Here is a 15,964-nt window from a genome sequence, read left to right as displayed (position 1 = left end):
TGCAGCCACAAACCAAATGGCAAACAATGCAGGGTTCATAAAGAAATGTCATATGGTGTCAATGACAGGAGCCAGAAGGTATGTGGGTTGCAGTATTTTGGACCAACTGTGATTTCCAAATAGTTTTTAAAGGCAGTGCCAAATAGAATGTATTATAGAAATATAAGCAAGTGCTGATGTGGACATGATGTCAAGGTTCCGACCATGCCCGAATAAAATTAAGAGTCTCAGCCATTTAGCAAGAATAATCCAGTTGTTTATTAGGAGCACCATTCCAGCAGTACCTAGGTGAAGCCAACTCTGGCTTCACCCAATTCACACCTTGCCTCTGACCCTGTTCCCCCTAGCCCCAGAGTGTGTCACCAGTCACATTTCGCAATGAAGCAATTTCGTGGGTCATAGAAATCACTCCCTCAAGCCATTGTGGGTTTCCTTGGAGATGGTCTTGGCTTCTGCAGGCTAGGCTGTGTCTTGTTTTGACTGAGGTGTGAATTCCTTGGTGCAGCTGTGAGGCGCGATTCCCATTCCCTTGCCTATTGCAACTCGGGAGCAGGTTGGGAAAGCTTCATGAATTGACACAGGAATTATGTAGCCAGATCCTCCTTTCCCAAATAAAGACACAATTGCTACAAAAGTCCCTCCAGCCACAGGAGGAACTGTGAGTCCAGAAGGGTTGTCATATCATGAACCTGCTCCATGACAAACTGTTGGATGAACTCTCCTAGTAGCTTCATATAGATGTAGAATAAGATGGCAACTTGTGTTTCTGATAACAGAGATTCAAAAGCTTCCTTCTCCCATCTCATGCCATGCTGAAGAACATAGGAGGAAACAAGGCCAGAGATGGTTTATCATATTAAATTGTAGATTAACAAAGTATTCAGATGTGATCTTTATGACAAAACAATCATAACCTTATTGCTCCATGGATAAAAATCCAAAATAATGCCATTATTAAGTCCACCAATGATGTTTTTAACATCCAGCAGAATGAGTGTATTATTTCTTTATTAATAAAGTTTATTAGCCACCTGTCTTACCATAAAGTAACTCTGGGCAGCTTGCAGATATAAAAATATATCTTGAATTTCAATTTCAATTCAATTCAGAATAGTGCTGGAAGGGATCCTAAAAGTGTTCTAGTCCAACTCCTTGCTCAAACACAAGACCCTATACCACATTAAAACATGAATAAATTAACATCTACATGTAAACATGAAAAAAATTAAAACCCAAGATTAAAATGGCCGTTCTTTCCAAACTTTGTTTCTTGGTTTTTCATAGTCAGAATACCCAAGGTCAAACTATATTTATTTTTTGACTGGACTGCCTAATACAATCATGCCAGAGCAATTGTCTAGCCAAGAGGTCAGTTTTGGAAAAACCAGTGGCCATTTGATGCAGAATTATTCCTAGTAATATCTGACTTTTATGTTTAGTTTATCGTTCACATAAATGGAATAAGTTGGGAAAAGCAGAAGGAGAGATTGCTATGTATGCATAGCCTTGTGTTATTAATAATAAACCATTGAACAAGGGATTATTTTTTAAAAAGTATTATTTAATGCATGAAGAGAATTTTTACTTCACCTTCATAATTCTTTTTATGAAACAAAATGAGAGAAAGTTAAATGTATGCCATAGATTGGAAATCCACCTGACTGTGTTTGGAATCAAAGTTATATTTAGTATATATTAAAAAACACCAAGAAAAGTTAAAATGGCTATCAGGGCCTATCTCAGGCCCAATACTTTCTGCTGCTCAATTGTGGTTTTAACATTTCTAGAATAAGATTTCGAATTGCTCAACTCAAAACAAAAACATATAATAAAAACCAAGTCATAGGCTGCTTATTGCAAAGTTCATTTCCCTTCAAAAGTCCTTTAATTAAGAAAGCTGTAGAATACATTTCCTTTGGTGTGCAAAAAGGTGTGTAATTAAACCATCAGCATAATACCTTTCTACATGTAAAACCTGCACTTATGAACTTTAACTGCTGGATAAAAACTCCTATTACATGACCATTAAGTATTATGAATAAAGTGAGTCATTGTAGTACTTGATTAATTTTTATGCACTAAGCTTTGTGTTCAGCAGAATTTTGATTTCCACTGGTATCTGTTCCTGACAAACCTAAGTGGCTTTGTGGATCAGTCTCTCATCCCTTATTTCTTCCCAATATACCACTATTCCTTCAATCATAAACCTTCATTTATAGACCCAAAGCCTAATTCTAACCAAGGAATTTGCATTTTTCTGATTGCTACAATTTTTTTATTTGTTTGTACTTTCTTCTGATCTCCTTAGCTTATCCAAATAGAAATGCAATTGACTTTCATATCTATATGGAAAATAGATTGCTAGCAGGATCACAGAATTTGAGATCCAGTACTAGGTATCAAGATATTTGTGTGAACTGAAGAGATGGAGCATGCAGAGGCTTCATTGCAAAACAATGATCTAATAGTGATCTTTCCTTTTATACTACAGAGCTGTCTCACCACATTTACCAAGCAAGTACTTTTATTTTCCCTTTTTTCCAACTCTTGAAATTGCAATGGATTGGGAAATGCTATAAAACAAGAGTATCAAACACACATTGTCATGGTGTCATCATGTGACTTATTGGGATTTTTTCCCCTTCACTAAATCAGGTGAGGCCGCACGTGACATGGGCCACTGTCAAGCCCCTGTTGGAGACTCCAAGGGAGAGGAGGAATAGCCGACAGGGAGTGGAAGTGTGGCTCTGGAGGTTGTGGAGGAGGCTGGGGAAGGGCACAAGCTGGCTGGGCAGTCAGAGGAGGATCCAGGCCCATCCCTTCTCCATCCTAGGACACGCAGGGAGGAGAGGATAAGGGAGAAACATGAATGGCATGGTCTATGGGGGCGGAAAGGGCCTTAATCTCCTTCATGCGCTGCAGTTGTGAGAACTATTTAAAAAGAAGGACTGCGCATGAGCCAGTGCTGGAAACAAAGCATGAAAATATTTCTAGTCTATCCATTCTTACCTGAGTTTGGTGTCCTTCCCAGTGTATATTTCAATATCTGTGGAGGTCTTCAAGCCCTTATCTTGCCTGGTTCCCTGAATTGCTTCAGTGTGGTTTGTGTTGTTTTTTTCTAGTTATAATTTATACGTATTTTCAGTTTAAACGGCATTTGCTCCTTTTTGCAACTGTTTGTGAGAGAGTTTTTTGTCTCCAGTCAAGGATATTTGGAGCTTTGAAGCCAAGTTGAAGGAATTAAAGGGACTTCACCTGTTTTTGTGCCTGTGTTGTTTTTGTATTCCACCCTGGGTAAACACAGCCACAAGTTTGACACCTCTGCTATAGAACATTAGTGGAAGGCCTAACTTTCTCAGGGCCTGGTCAGCAGAATGGCTTTGCCATGCAAATACCATTAGCTCATTCTGAATTTCAGCACAAAATCCAGAAAAGAAGTCACCAACTTTAAGAATGCAAGTATTGTGATTTACAGAAGAATGCCTGATCCATCAAAATGGTGGATTGAGGAACTGGGATTCTACATATATTCTAGGAAGTGCAATCATTATTTGGATGCCTGACCCAATGTTGAAGCCATTTATAATTTTGAATTGAAAGGACTCAAACCATCATAGTAATTAAGGATAAGGTCCTCAACCGAGATTTCTCAATCCTTTATTCAACTCAACCTGGTCTTGCTCACGCATGTTAAGCTACATTCATTTTTTGCCTAGCTGGATGGGGATGCTGGAAATTTTAGCCCAACAGATCTGGACTGGGGTCAAGGAAATCAGTTGCCTTAAATTGTATTTTTTTCTTATCCCTGGTTCTGTTTTTTGTTCATATTAATAATCCATATGAGTTACACACATATGCATTTTTACTACACTATTGTACAACTAGTTATGTTTATATCCAGCCTTATATCCCTTTTCCATTTTTGCCTGTGAAATATCACTCTGGCAATCTATGTTTAAATGAGGAAGCGGGGGGTAAAAGATGCCCTCCCCAGTGTGTCCTACTGTTCTGCTTCTAGATAAATGTTTGGTTCAGAAGTCTTGATGAAATTACCAATCAAGCTTTTCTCCGACATTCTCCTTGCCTTAATCAGGTGGCTGGGGGAGCAATTTCTCATTAGCAGCAGGTGGTTGTTTACACATTATATAAACTCTCATCCTTGACAATGCTCGGCAGGGATGTCTGCATTTTACTTCAACATCTGCTGCTCCTTCTCTCACTGTTATGCCCTCCTTCCCCCTCAGAAGAGATGAGTCCCAGTTTGGATGAGCTGAGAGACAAATGTAAAGCTTAACAGTAAACATTTGCGGTAGAAATTTAGGAGACGGTGGGAAATCGTTTTATCCTATTCTCCTGCCTATTCCTCCTCTAGTCGAGATGGTTACTTCTTGAGAAGGCCTTAGCAAACGAGAAATGCAAATAAGAAGTAGTACTGAACCCTCCACATGCTCTTCAGTACCACCACCACCCGTATTTTCCCTTACCTAAGGAATCTGGGGATATTCTGCAACATTGTGATCGTCTTGTAGGATTGCTCCTGCTGTTTGATTAAATAGGTGATCATGTTCTAATCAGAATGTTGGTCACAACACACTAGTAAGGTACAGGTAAAGGTTCCACTCACATATACGTGCTAGTTGTTTCCAGCTCTAGGGGCTGGTGCTCATCTCCATTACAAAGCCAAAGAGCCAGCCCTGTCCAAAGACATCTGTTGTCATGTGGCCGGCATGACTAAATGCCGAAGATGCAGGAAACGCTGTTACCTTCCCACCGAGGTGGTCCCTATTTTACTACTTGCATTTTTACATGCTTTCAAACTGCTAGGTTGGCAGAAGCTGGGACAAGTAATGGGAGCTCCCTCCGTTATGCGGTGCTAGGGATTTGAACGGCCAAACTGCCGACCTTTCTGATTGACAAGCTCAGCGTCTTAGCCACTGAATCACCACGTCCCTCATTCACAACACACTAAAGACCTTTAAAAGATAGGGAGGAGCTCATATACCAATGGAAGCTTTTCCTCTTTTCTTAGGTTTGATGCTACTGTAATGAGTAAACCCATCTCTTTTCTGCTATGACATATTTATATGAATGTCACATTCTAGGGCAGATATATCAGAATTCAACAGTGAGGTATTTAAGCAATTAAAATAAATCATATTAATTTCAATTTTATCCATGATCAAGCCCTTACAGTGGTGGAGGAAAGATTTAATAAATATTTTTGCATTGAAACTTGCATCACCACTTCTCCAGCTGACTCTTATCACTGCTCAGATTTCTCCATCCTTCTGAATTCAGAGATGAGGGGAGGGAAGGGAAGAGTAGCGACCAGATCCACTGTGATCATGTCAATGAAAGAAAAAAAACCCTTATTTACCGTATTTCCCCATGTATAAGCACCCCCTTTGTATAAGCCACCCCCCCAATTTTTGGACTGTGAAGTTTTGAAAAAAATATTTTATTAGAGAAACAAGTTATGAAGAAAGAAAATTTACAAAGAAACAAAATTCGACGTCTAGATCTACAACTTCGGTCATGACGCCGAAAGCGGTGCGGGCGACGCTAGCAATCTACGCATCGGAACGAGAGTAGGAACGAAGCATTCAGGCCGATGCCTAGCGTATGCATTTCTATCGCGTACTCGCACTCGTAATCGTATCATCACGTACAATTTTTACAAAAAAGTATAGCATACTGCTGGAAAACCAGTTTATTCCTACTTTATTATTTTATGCATTTTTCACGTATAAAAAGTGTACCTGCTTTGTATATGCCACCCCCCCTACTTTTTGGGCTTGAAAATTTTGGAAAAAAGGGGTGGCTTATACATGGGGAAATACGGTATCTGTCCAGGTTTCCACAGACTTCATATAGTCAAGTGTTCATTCAATTACACTTTCTTTCCTTCCTATTTCTCCTTACAATGTGTGTGCCCAGGCACTCACCTGACTAGCCTCCAAATGGCATTCTGGTGTTTTCAATACACAAAAATATGAATTGGGAAGAGACCTGAGGAGGAAAAAGAAAATGGAAGCATGTTCTTTTGTTGTCTTTCTGGGAAGTATTTTGCAGTTGCAGGATCTACCCGTGCTTTGATTCAAGGAGGAACTGCAGAACAGAACAGTCAAAGAAGGCATCTTTCAGAACATAAACCTTGCAACACATGACTATGAGGAATGTGTTTCTTCACAGACAGATAATACTATTCCTTAAACGATCTCACAAAATGGAATATAACAGCCAAGATTAAGAACTTCCTGTTAAAGTAACAGATAAATGGTCAGCTTGCAGAGCTTTTACAAAGTGAGATCAGAAGTGAAGGATTCTGAACCAGCATTATCTAAAATTTAAAGTAAAAACTCAGGTAGAATTACATTCCTAATTTGATTGCGCTATGAAACTGGGCAGAAGACTTCCTTTATTTTATTCTCTCCCTCCTTTAACCAAGCTTTATATAAGAAGTCTGCCCTCTTATATTTGTGCAGAATTCTGCATGGGCTTGTAGATTTCAAGAAACTTTCCCATCAAGTTTATGACAAGATAAGGATGCTGAAACGTCTCCTACACACAATGCAAAGAAGATCAGGTGCTATTCTCCTCTTCCTCTACCATGTCCACTTAAACATATATAGCACTTAGAATTACATAGTAGGTAAGGTAAAAGAGTCAGTGCAGATTTAACTCCACTAGTTATGGCTGACTATAGGGGGTGGTGCTCATTTCCGTTCCAAAGCCATTGAGCCAGCACTGTCCGAAGACATTTCCACAGTCATATGGACAGCATAATGTCATGGAGCACTGTTACCTTTGCACAGAATTGGTACATAATACATATTTATCTACTCAGATGTTCATGCTTTTGAAATGCTAGTTGGCAGGAGCTGGGGTGAAGATGGGAGCTCACCCCATTACATGAAGCATAGGTCTCAAACCTGGGCTGCTGGTTTTCCAGCTGACAAGCCTAGTTTCTTAACCACTGTATCACCGCACCTTCCCAGGATTATATAGTATTGTTTTGAAAATAAAATAACGTCCTATATTCGCTAACAGAAATTGCCAGTCCAACTTAAGGATGGGAGAGATATACATGAACTCCTCCCCTATGTTCAGTTCTTCCTTCCCTTTTTCTAAGATTAGGAATGACTAGTATGTTGAACAAGGCCACCGGGTGGGTCCATGTTTCTGTGGTTCACATTTTTAATTTCTGCTCAGTTTGTGGTGGCCTTTAACTATCCGAAGAACTGCCTCATCCAGTGGTGGGATTCAAAAATTTTTACTACTGGTTCTGTAGGCGTGGGTTGGTGAGTGTGGCAGGGAAGGTTACTGCAAAAACCCCATTCCCTCCCCACCCCACTAACCTGCTTTCCAGCTCCGTTCTCCTATGCAGGGCAACAAAAGAAGACCCAGCCAATCAGCTGGGACTCAGGAGGCAGAGAATAGATGGGTGTCTGGGGCCAGTCAGAGGTGTTATTTGCCGGGTCTCTGAACTACTCAAAATTTCTTCTACCAGTTCTCCAGAACTGGTCAGAACCTGCTGAGTATCACCTCTGGTCTCATCCTTTTGGGAGTAGCCCACTCCATTTGTTTCAGCAAAAGGACCTACTTTGGATCCCATCTGCCAAAGAAGTTTGGCCATTGGGATCCAGGAAAAAAGCTTTCTCTCCTGTAGCTCCTGCCTTTTGAAATGTTCTCCTGTTAGAGATGAGGTCTTTCCCCCACACTCCTGGTCTTCTGAAGGGCCTTAAGACATGGCTCTGCCACATGGCTCAGGCCTCTGACAGGGCCCTACTTTGTTGAGGGTAGCTGACCAGGTAAAGAAGACTCCGCCTTCCAGACTTCTCGTCATCTCAGGTTTTAGCTTTTCTACACAATTTTCATTTTATTTCTAGCACTTCTTTAACTTTTTATTACATTATTTAGTCACACAGTCACGATACCAATGAGATGCGTGACTTAGAAATTTAAATAAAAGAATTAAATAACAATAAAAATGTGCTTCTTAGAGCAAAAAGAAACACTGACCATTGAATTAGAATTAGAATAGAGCTGGAAGGAACCTTGGAGGTCTTCTAGTCCAGCCCCCTGCTCAAGCAGGAGAAACTATACCACCTCAGACTGTCCAATCTCTTCTTAAAAACATCCAGTGATGGAGAGCTCATGATATCTGAAGGCAAGCTGTTCCCCTAGTTAATTGTTCTCACTGTTAGGAAGTTTCCAGGTTGCTTCTCTCCTTGATTAGTTTCCATCCATTGTTTCTTGTCCTGCCCTCTGATGCTTTGGAATATAATTTGACCCCCACTTCTTTGTGGCAGCCCATCAAATACTGGAATACAGCCATTGGAAGTTACCTTTGCTAACACATGATGATGTTCAATGCAGCATCTTTATAAAACCATTTCATCCTGTTGCGACAAGGATACTCTTTTAATGTTTGAAATATTTTTCCTGGTTGAGCTTTATTTGTAAATTTTGATCAAAAGTTATCTTTACAACTTACCCCGTGGAGCTTATCTTCTCCACTCCAGTCATGAGACTGTTTAAGTCTTACAATAATTATAAAGCAGCTTCCTCAGTACTGCTGAAGTGTTAGGAGAAATACTTTATTGATATTCCCCAATGAGCATAAATCTTTTTATAAATCGTTTCATTCCTATTGACCATAAAGCAAATGTAACCATGACTGCTATAAATGTTTATACCTGCTAATGGTTTGATGGACTCATATATCTAGCAATGGTAACGAGGATCATTAGACTGAAGAAGGTCGAAAAGTGTTTTATCACTTAAAAATGGAATCCTTTCTTAGAAAATAAAACTATAGGTTTATCACTGATTTTAAAAGGTCAGGGTTAAAAAGCTTATTAGAGTTGTTTTACTTACAGTGGCTGTTCAGAAGACTTAGATGACTCAGCAGCACAGCAGTGTTAGTAGCTGTATTAGGGACAGCTGAATGTTTGAGTCCTAATTAATTCTCTGAAAATAATTTAAAATAAAATATCTATTAGCAAATGCCTTTGTTCACGTATGCCTTTTTTTCATAGTGGCAATGCTCAAAAGATCAAATACAGGTAGTCCTTGACTTACGACCACAAATGAGCCCAAAATTTATGTTGCTACATGAGTTTTGCCCCATTTTATGACTTTTCTTGCCACAATTGTTAAATATACTGCACAAGCCAGAAAGAGAGCTGTGAAAAATATCTAAAAACCTTTACATCGCGGACATAAGCTGTTTCAACTTCTTCCCTCAAGACGATGCTATAGGGCACTGAACGCCAAAACAACCACAGACAAAGACAGTTCCCTTCCCCGCCCCCATGCTATCACTCTGCTAAATAACTATAGTAATTCTGCTGAACAACTATGGTAATTCCCGCAACACTGTCTATGCCCTAGGATGTCAAACTACCTAGTAGGGCTGTATTACCAATTACCCTTCTCATCTTTTCATCTTTCCTATTACCTATTTTCTTCTTGTAGAAAGTTAGCATCCACCCCTCTCCTAGAAGAATGCAATATTTTGGGAAATATTAGAAAAGTCAGAATATGATATTTCCCTAAAGGAAAAACATGGAAAGCAGCCCTCAACTTTTTAATAGCTCTAGCAGGACTGGGCTAGCCTATCTACAAGACAAAAGACCTTCAGGTCTAGGGTGATGGGATTAAGACATGACCCCTCAGGACATAATAGGATAGCATCTAGCAGCAGAGCTCACCACATGGCACATCAAGCCCCTTCATTGCATTACCCAGCAAGCTTCAATTGAGCCTGGGACTCAGACAGCCTATAAAGTTAGCAGTACAATAACCAATAGAATATATTTCTTGCACAGGAACAGAAAGCTCAAGGGCAATGCCCAAGAGAGGGTATAAATAACTCCCACTCTCCATTTCATGTGGTCAGCTGCCCAGGACCTCAAACCCTTGTGGTCCTGTTCATCAATAAAACATCTTTCCAATCAGCCTCCATGTTTCCAGTGTCTTTTTCCCCACTTGGAACTGAACCAGATGTATATTTCTTCCAACATTCTTATGACTGTAATTTTGTTGTTTGTATCTCATAATGTATGTTACCTTTATTACCTTTATTTTGTATCCTATTATGATTTATGTTGTTGGCTTCCTTAGTATCCTATGACTATTACTGAGTTTATATCTTATGATTTATGATGATTGTACGTTATGATGATGATCATGATTTATCACTTGTTGCTTGTATGTACACCGAGAGCTTATGCACTGGAGACAAATTCCTTGTGTGTCCAATCACACTTGGCCAATAAAGAATTCTATTTTGTTCTATTCTGTTCCTGTTCGTATTCTATTCCATTGACTACTTGGGTCACAAAAGGTGATCACATGACCATGGGACACTGCAACTGTCATAAATATGAGTCAGTTGCCAATTTTGATCACATGACCATGGGGATGCTGCAACAGTTATATGTGTGAAAAACAGTCATGTCATTTATTTCAGTGCTGTTATAACTTTGATGAGTGACACATTGGTCACTAAACAAATTGTTGTAAGTTGAGGACTACCTATACAAGAATTCTAGTCCTGGTGAAAAGGGCCATAGACGTCACAGATCAAAAAGCCCAGCTGGATTTGAATTAGATGGATCGTTGGAAGAGATCCAAAGGCTGGTAACAATGAAGGTAGAGCCAATTGTGTACTAACAAGTCTAACGTCTGGGGAAAGCCATGGAGATAAAATCCGTGGAGAACAAGTAGTTTAGTGGAAAAGATATTGGGAGTGAAGTAGATAGGTATTCATACAATTGATAATATGAAATATATGTGATTCATAGTTTAGGGGTTACATAAGCAAAATCAACTTGCTTCAGCCAAAATTAAAAAAAAAAATCTGCTGCAGGGTATAGAGAAATTAAAAGTCATTCTCAAGGGAATACAAATAAGATTCCCTTGTAACTTCATCTCTACCAGATGTTCTGTAGTAGCATCCTAAAAAATTTCTCTGCAGAGCACCTAAAATAATCTTGTGTTTGTAACATCAGCAGAGTGTTATACCTGTGAAATTACACAGTCTCAAGTTTGAACTAATTAAACTTTAGTTAATGATTCATCTAAACATCTTGAAACTACTTCAAATTTGAGACGTTAAGCTACCTAATAGGCAACGTTTTTGTACACTGTGAAGCACTCAATATATCTTAAGTATATCCGAGTGTACACATGCATTTTCTGGCTATATAAAATTTGAGGTAAGATGAGCAGCCTATACATTTTATAAATAAATAAATAAAACAATAAATGGTTGAGGGAAAAGAAGAACTATGTGGATCTGGATGTAGACTGTCTGCAATTTGACTAAAAGAAGGATAGGTTGGGCTTTCTTGTTTCTATACTGAAAAACAGCATCTTGTCTTAAGAAAAGTCCATAATCAGGTATACAGACCAGGTGATGAGACAGAAATGCTGTCTGACCATCCACTTTTTCACCCTGGTGAAACTTGTTAGGCACTTACATTTCCAGAAAGATATGTCTATTAGCCCTGTTCCCAATGTCCTGTATACATTCCCTTGCATCTTCTATCCCCAATCTTCTCTCATTCCAAAGGAAGAGCTTAGGATTGTGCACTGGTTATGATCATCCCTGACCTGGGATGCCATAGTTACTGTCACTCATGCCCTTGTGATCTCCCATCTGGATTACTGCAATGTGCTCTACATGGGACTGACCTTGAAGAGCATTTGGAAGCATCAACTGGTGCAGAATACAACTATATGGGTAGTAAATGGTGTTGGTACATGTAGTGCCACTACTCTGTGGACTACACTACTTGTCACTTGCTTCCAGAAACAGTTCAATATGCTGGTTGTCACCTGTAAAGCCCTTCATAGCTGGGTTACTCGAGGTACTTTGGATCTCGTCAGAGAATACCAGTTGGTGGAACCCAGGAAGTGTGCCTTTTCTGTGTAGTGCCCACCTCTAGAACATTCTCCCTCTGGAGATTAGGATGGCCCTGATCCTGCTGGTTTTTTCATAAGGCCTAAAGTCCTGATTTTATGCCCAGGCTCAGAACCCTGAGTTTGTGAAGGGTTTTTTTTTGTCTCTTGGTTGTGAACAATCATGGATTGTAATATTCGTCGTGGCTGCAGTGTATATTGTTATTGTTGTGCTATAAGGGAAACTTGTTTTTAATTTATTTGAGGGTTGTTCACTGCCCAGAGTTACATATTGAGATGGGTGGCCATACAAATTGAATGAATGAATGAATGAATGAATAAAATTAAGTGGGCTTCCATTAACCTTCATTTGAATAAATAGAACTAAATAGGAAGAGAGAGAAGGCCTAGTGGGAAAGCATACTCATATTCAAGAGAGCACAAGTAACTGCTCCCTCTCCTTTAGACAAAAGAAGCAAAGTTGGAAAGAAGAAGGGCAGGATAATTGGGGGGACAGTGTAATGCACACTCTTTATTTTTATTCTCTGCTTGGATAAAATGCCTGGAGAGCCAGGAAGGTCCATTACTGGATGCAATTCATCATTCTTTCATTCTTTTTTCCTTTCTCTTTTACTAATGATTCTGTTATTAACCTAATGATTTGTCCTTTCCCAGAAGGGCATATACTAAAAGTTAGTCTTGGACAGAATGACTCACATCAGTGTTTCTATGGTTTGGGTGAATTTATGTCAGGATTTCAGCCACAAAGCATTTACAATTAGGAATAGTTTTACAATGCATACAGGGCATAACTTTGTTTAATATAACTGTGTAGGGATGCCAAATTCTAGGTGATCTCTTTCTAACAAGGAAGCTTATTCAAGCAGCAAGAGCTAAATGTGAACACTTTTTCATTTTCCCCACTTCCTCTCTCCCACTCCACTTTCCAAAGCAAACACTTTCATAAAAAACAGAATATATCAATCATTTATGTTAGAGTTTAAATAAAGTTTAAATAAAAGATTAACAACAACAATAAGTTGTTTTAGAACACAAACATACTTTGCAGAATGCTGATTTTGTTTAGAAAAGGTTCCATGAGCAAACAGAACTTCTGTTGTTGTTGTTGTTCAGATTTTAGTGTATTTTACTTTGTGTGTTTTTAATGTGTTATTGGTTATGCTGTTGGGTGCTGTTGCCATTATTCTGTTGGCTCAAGTCACAAGAAAAGCACCTGGACAAAAAAATAATAATACAAGAATAATTTCACAGTTTAGCCAGTGAGTTTCTTTACTTGGATAGCAGTCTTCCAATACTGTACTTGAAGGGAAGAGAGGTTGATTTATTCTCCATGGCACCTGAGGGCAGGATAAGAAGCAATGGAAGCTGTGAGAGGGAGATCCAACCTAGAAATAAGGAGGAATTTCCTAACACTAAGAATAAATAATCAATGGAACAGATTTCCTGTTAGAGTTGTGGGTGTTCCATTGTTGGAGGTTTTCAAGACAAGTGTGGGCAACCATTTGTCTGGGATAGTATAAGGACTCCTGCAAGAAGTTGGATTAGATGACCTCCAAGGTCCCTTCCAGCCCTACCTTACTATGATTCTATGGCTGAAGATGCTCATCATAAACCGCTTATCAAAACCATCTTGAAAACTCCATCAGCAGTTTGGGAGATGCCAACTCAATATTAATTCATAAGACGTGTAGATCTATTTGATCTATTTCACAGACAAAAGCCAGGAAAAGCACCGGGGCCAGATAAGATACCTCCTTCTAGCTTAAAAGTCTGTGCTGACCAATTGGCCCCCATCTTCACCCGACTCTTCAACAAATCACTAGAGTTGTGCTATGTTCCTTCTTGCTTCAAACACTCTACTATCATCCCAGTGTCAAAGAAGACCTCTATCAGGGAACTGAATGACTACAGACCAGTTGCTCTAACATCTGTAGTTATGAAAATCTTTGAAAGGCTAGTGTTGTCACACCCAAAAACCATCACGGACCCACTGTTAGATCCCATGCAGTTTGCATACCAACCAAATAGATCGACAGATGATGCTGTTAATATGGCTCTGCACTACATCCTACAACACTTTGAATCTCCAAATACCTACGCAAGGGTCCTCTTTGTAGTCTTAAGTTCGTCATTCAATACCATCATTCCAGACATTCTTCTAACTAAACTAATGCAGCTAGCGGTACCTGAACACACTTGTAAGTGGATCATAAGCTTCCTAACAGACAGGAAGCAGCAGGTGAAGGTAGGCAGAATCACCTGTACAATTAGCACAGCTCCCCCAAGGCTGTGTGCTTTCTCCACTTTTCTTCTCCCTATATACCAATGACTGCATCTCAAATGATCCATCTATTAAAATACTAAAGTTTGCAGATGATACAACAGTGATTGGTCTCATTCGAGACAATGACAAATCCGCATACAGACAGGAGGTTGTACAACTTGCCTCGAGGTGTAACTGGAACAATCTGGAACTGAACAGACTCAAAACTGTAGAAATGGTGGCAGACTTTAGGAGAAACCCTCTCATACTACCACCTCTTACAATACTAGACAACACAGTATCAACAGTAGAGACCTTCAAATTTCTAGGTTCTATCATATCACAACCCAAAATGGACACCTAATATCAAAAACATCATCAAAAAAGCACAAAAAAGAATGTTCTTTCTGTGCCAACTCAGAAAGCTCAAACTGCCCATGGAGCTGCTGATACAATTCTGCAGAGGAATTATTGAGTGTGTCATCTGCACTTCTATAACTGTCTGGTTTGGTTCTGCAACCCAACAAGACAGACACAGACTTCAGAGAGTAATTAGGACTGCAGAAAAAACAATTACTACCAACCTGCCTTCAGTCGAGGATCTGTATACTGCACGAGTCAAAAAGAGGGCTGTGAAAATATTTACAGACCCCTCACATCCTGGACATAAACTGTTTCAACTCCTACCCTCAAAATAGAGCACTGCACATCAGAACAACTAGACACAAGGACAGTTTTTTCCAAACAATATCACTCTGTTAAACAAATAATTCCTTCAACACTGTCCAACTATTTACAAAGTCTGCATTACTATTAATCTTCTCATCACTCCTTATCGCCCATCCCCTCCCACTTGTGACTGTATGACTGTAACTTTATTACTTGTATCCTTACAATTTATATTGATTGTTTCCTAGTATGATTGATTGCTTTTTGTACCCTATGACTATTAAGTGTTGTACCTGATGATTCTTGACTCTTGACGAATGTATCTTTTCTTTTATGTATACTAAAAGCATTTGCACCAAGACAAATTCTTTGTGTGTAAAATCACACTTGGCCAATAAAGAATTATTTCTTTTATCTATCTATCTATCTATCTATCTATCTATCTATCTATCTATCTATCTATCATCTATCTATCTATGTATCATTTATCTATCTTGTCAGTATTTAACTGGTTTATTTGAAGTATGACAATTTGAATCTGGTCATTTGTGTTTTGAGTAAGAATTCTGAATTGATTTGTTCTATGATCCATGTAGTTTTTTTTTTAAGGGCTATTAATGACATTAGAGTCAAAAGTGGCAATTGTCTATCTGTCCTGCTTCTTTAATGTCTAACTTTGGTTTTCAAGAAGTGTCAAAACCTTTGTTTGTATAATTCTGACATTTGTAGGTAGGACAAATCCCAGCATCTGAATCTCTTTTCCAAGGCCTTCACTGCTATTCTACAAAGCACTAGTCTCTTGTGTATATTGGACAGTATAACACCTGCTCTATTTTCTTCTAATTTGTACATATAGGAAGTATTTAATTTCCTCCCACAATTATGGGATTACTGTCTGTTACTAATTAATTTGACCACAAGATCTTTAGACCTGTTTTAGGCAAGTTTTCTTTACCAAAAGTAATATTTTCCTGTGGGCATTCTCTGAGCTTTCTCCTTTGCACATTTTCTTGAACTTCAGTTTGGAAAATCTGATCTTACATTATTCTTTTGCCTCTGCTACGGAGCAATATTTCCATTCATCCATCTAATATTTAAACT

General features: G+C 39.0%; 1 long non-coding RNA gene across 2 annotated transcripts in view; it reads right to left on the bottom strand.

Annotated features, from left to right (window-relative positions):
• Positions 1-261: 261 nt before the first annotated feature.
• Positions 262-15,964, bottom strand: part of LOC148126820 (uncharacterized) — a 127,464-nt gene continuing 111,761 nt past the window's right edge. For both annotated transcript variants that reach the window (XR_015741397.1, XR_015741398.1), the window contains 3 exons: positions 8,881-8,973; positions 5,946-6,108; positions 262-812 (listed from right to left, as the gene is read on the bottom strand). This is a non-coding gene — a long non-coding RNA (uncharacterized LOC148126820). The remainder of the gene's footprint in view (positions 813-5,945; positions 6,109-8,880; positions 8,974-15,964) is intronic.

This window comes from Pseudonaja textilis, chromosome 2 (assembly GCF_049901715.1).
Source record: "Pseudonaja textilis isolate UNSWEBS1 chromosome 2, rPseTex1.2, whole genome shotgun sequence".
Taxonomy (NCBI): domain Eukaryota; kingdom Metazoa; phylum Chordata; class Lepidosauria; order Squamata; family Elapidae; genus Pseudonaja; species Pseudonaja textilis.
The sequence above is the reverse complement of the archived record's forward strand: the minus strand, read 5'-3'. Positions and strand labels throughout refer to the sequence as shown.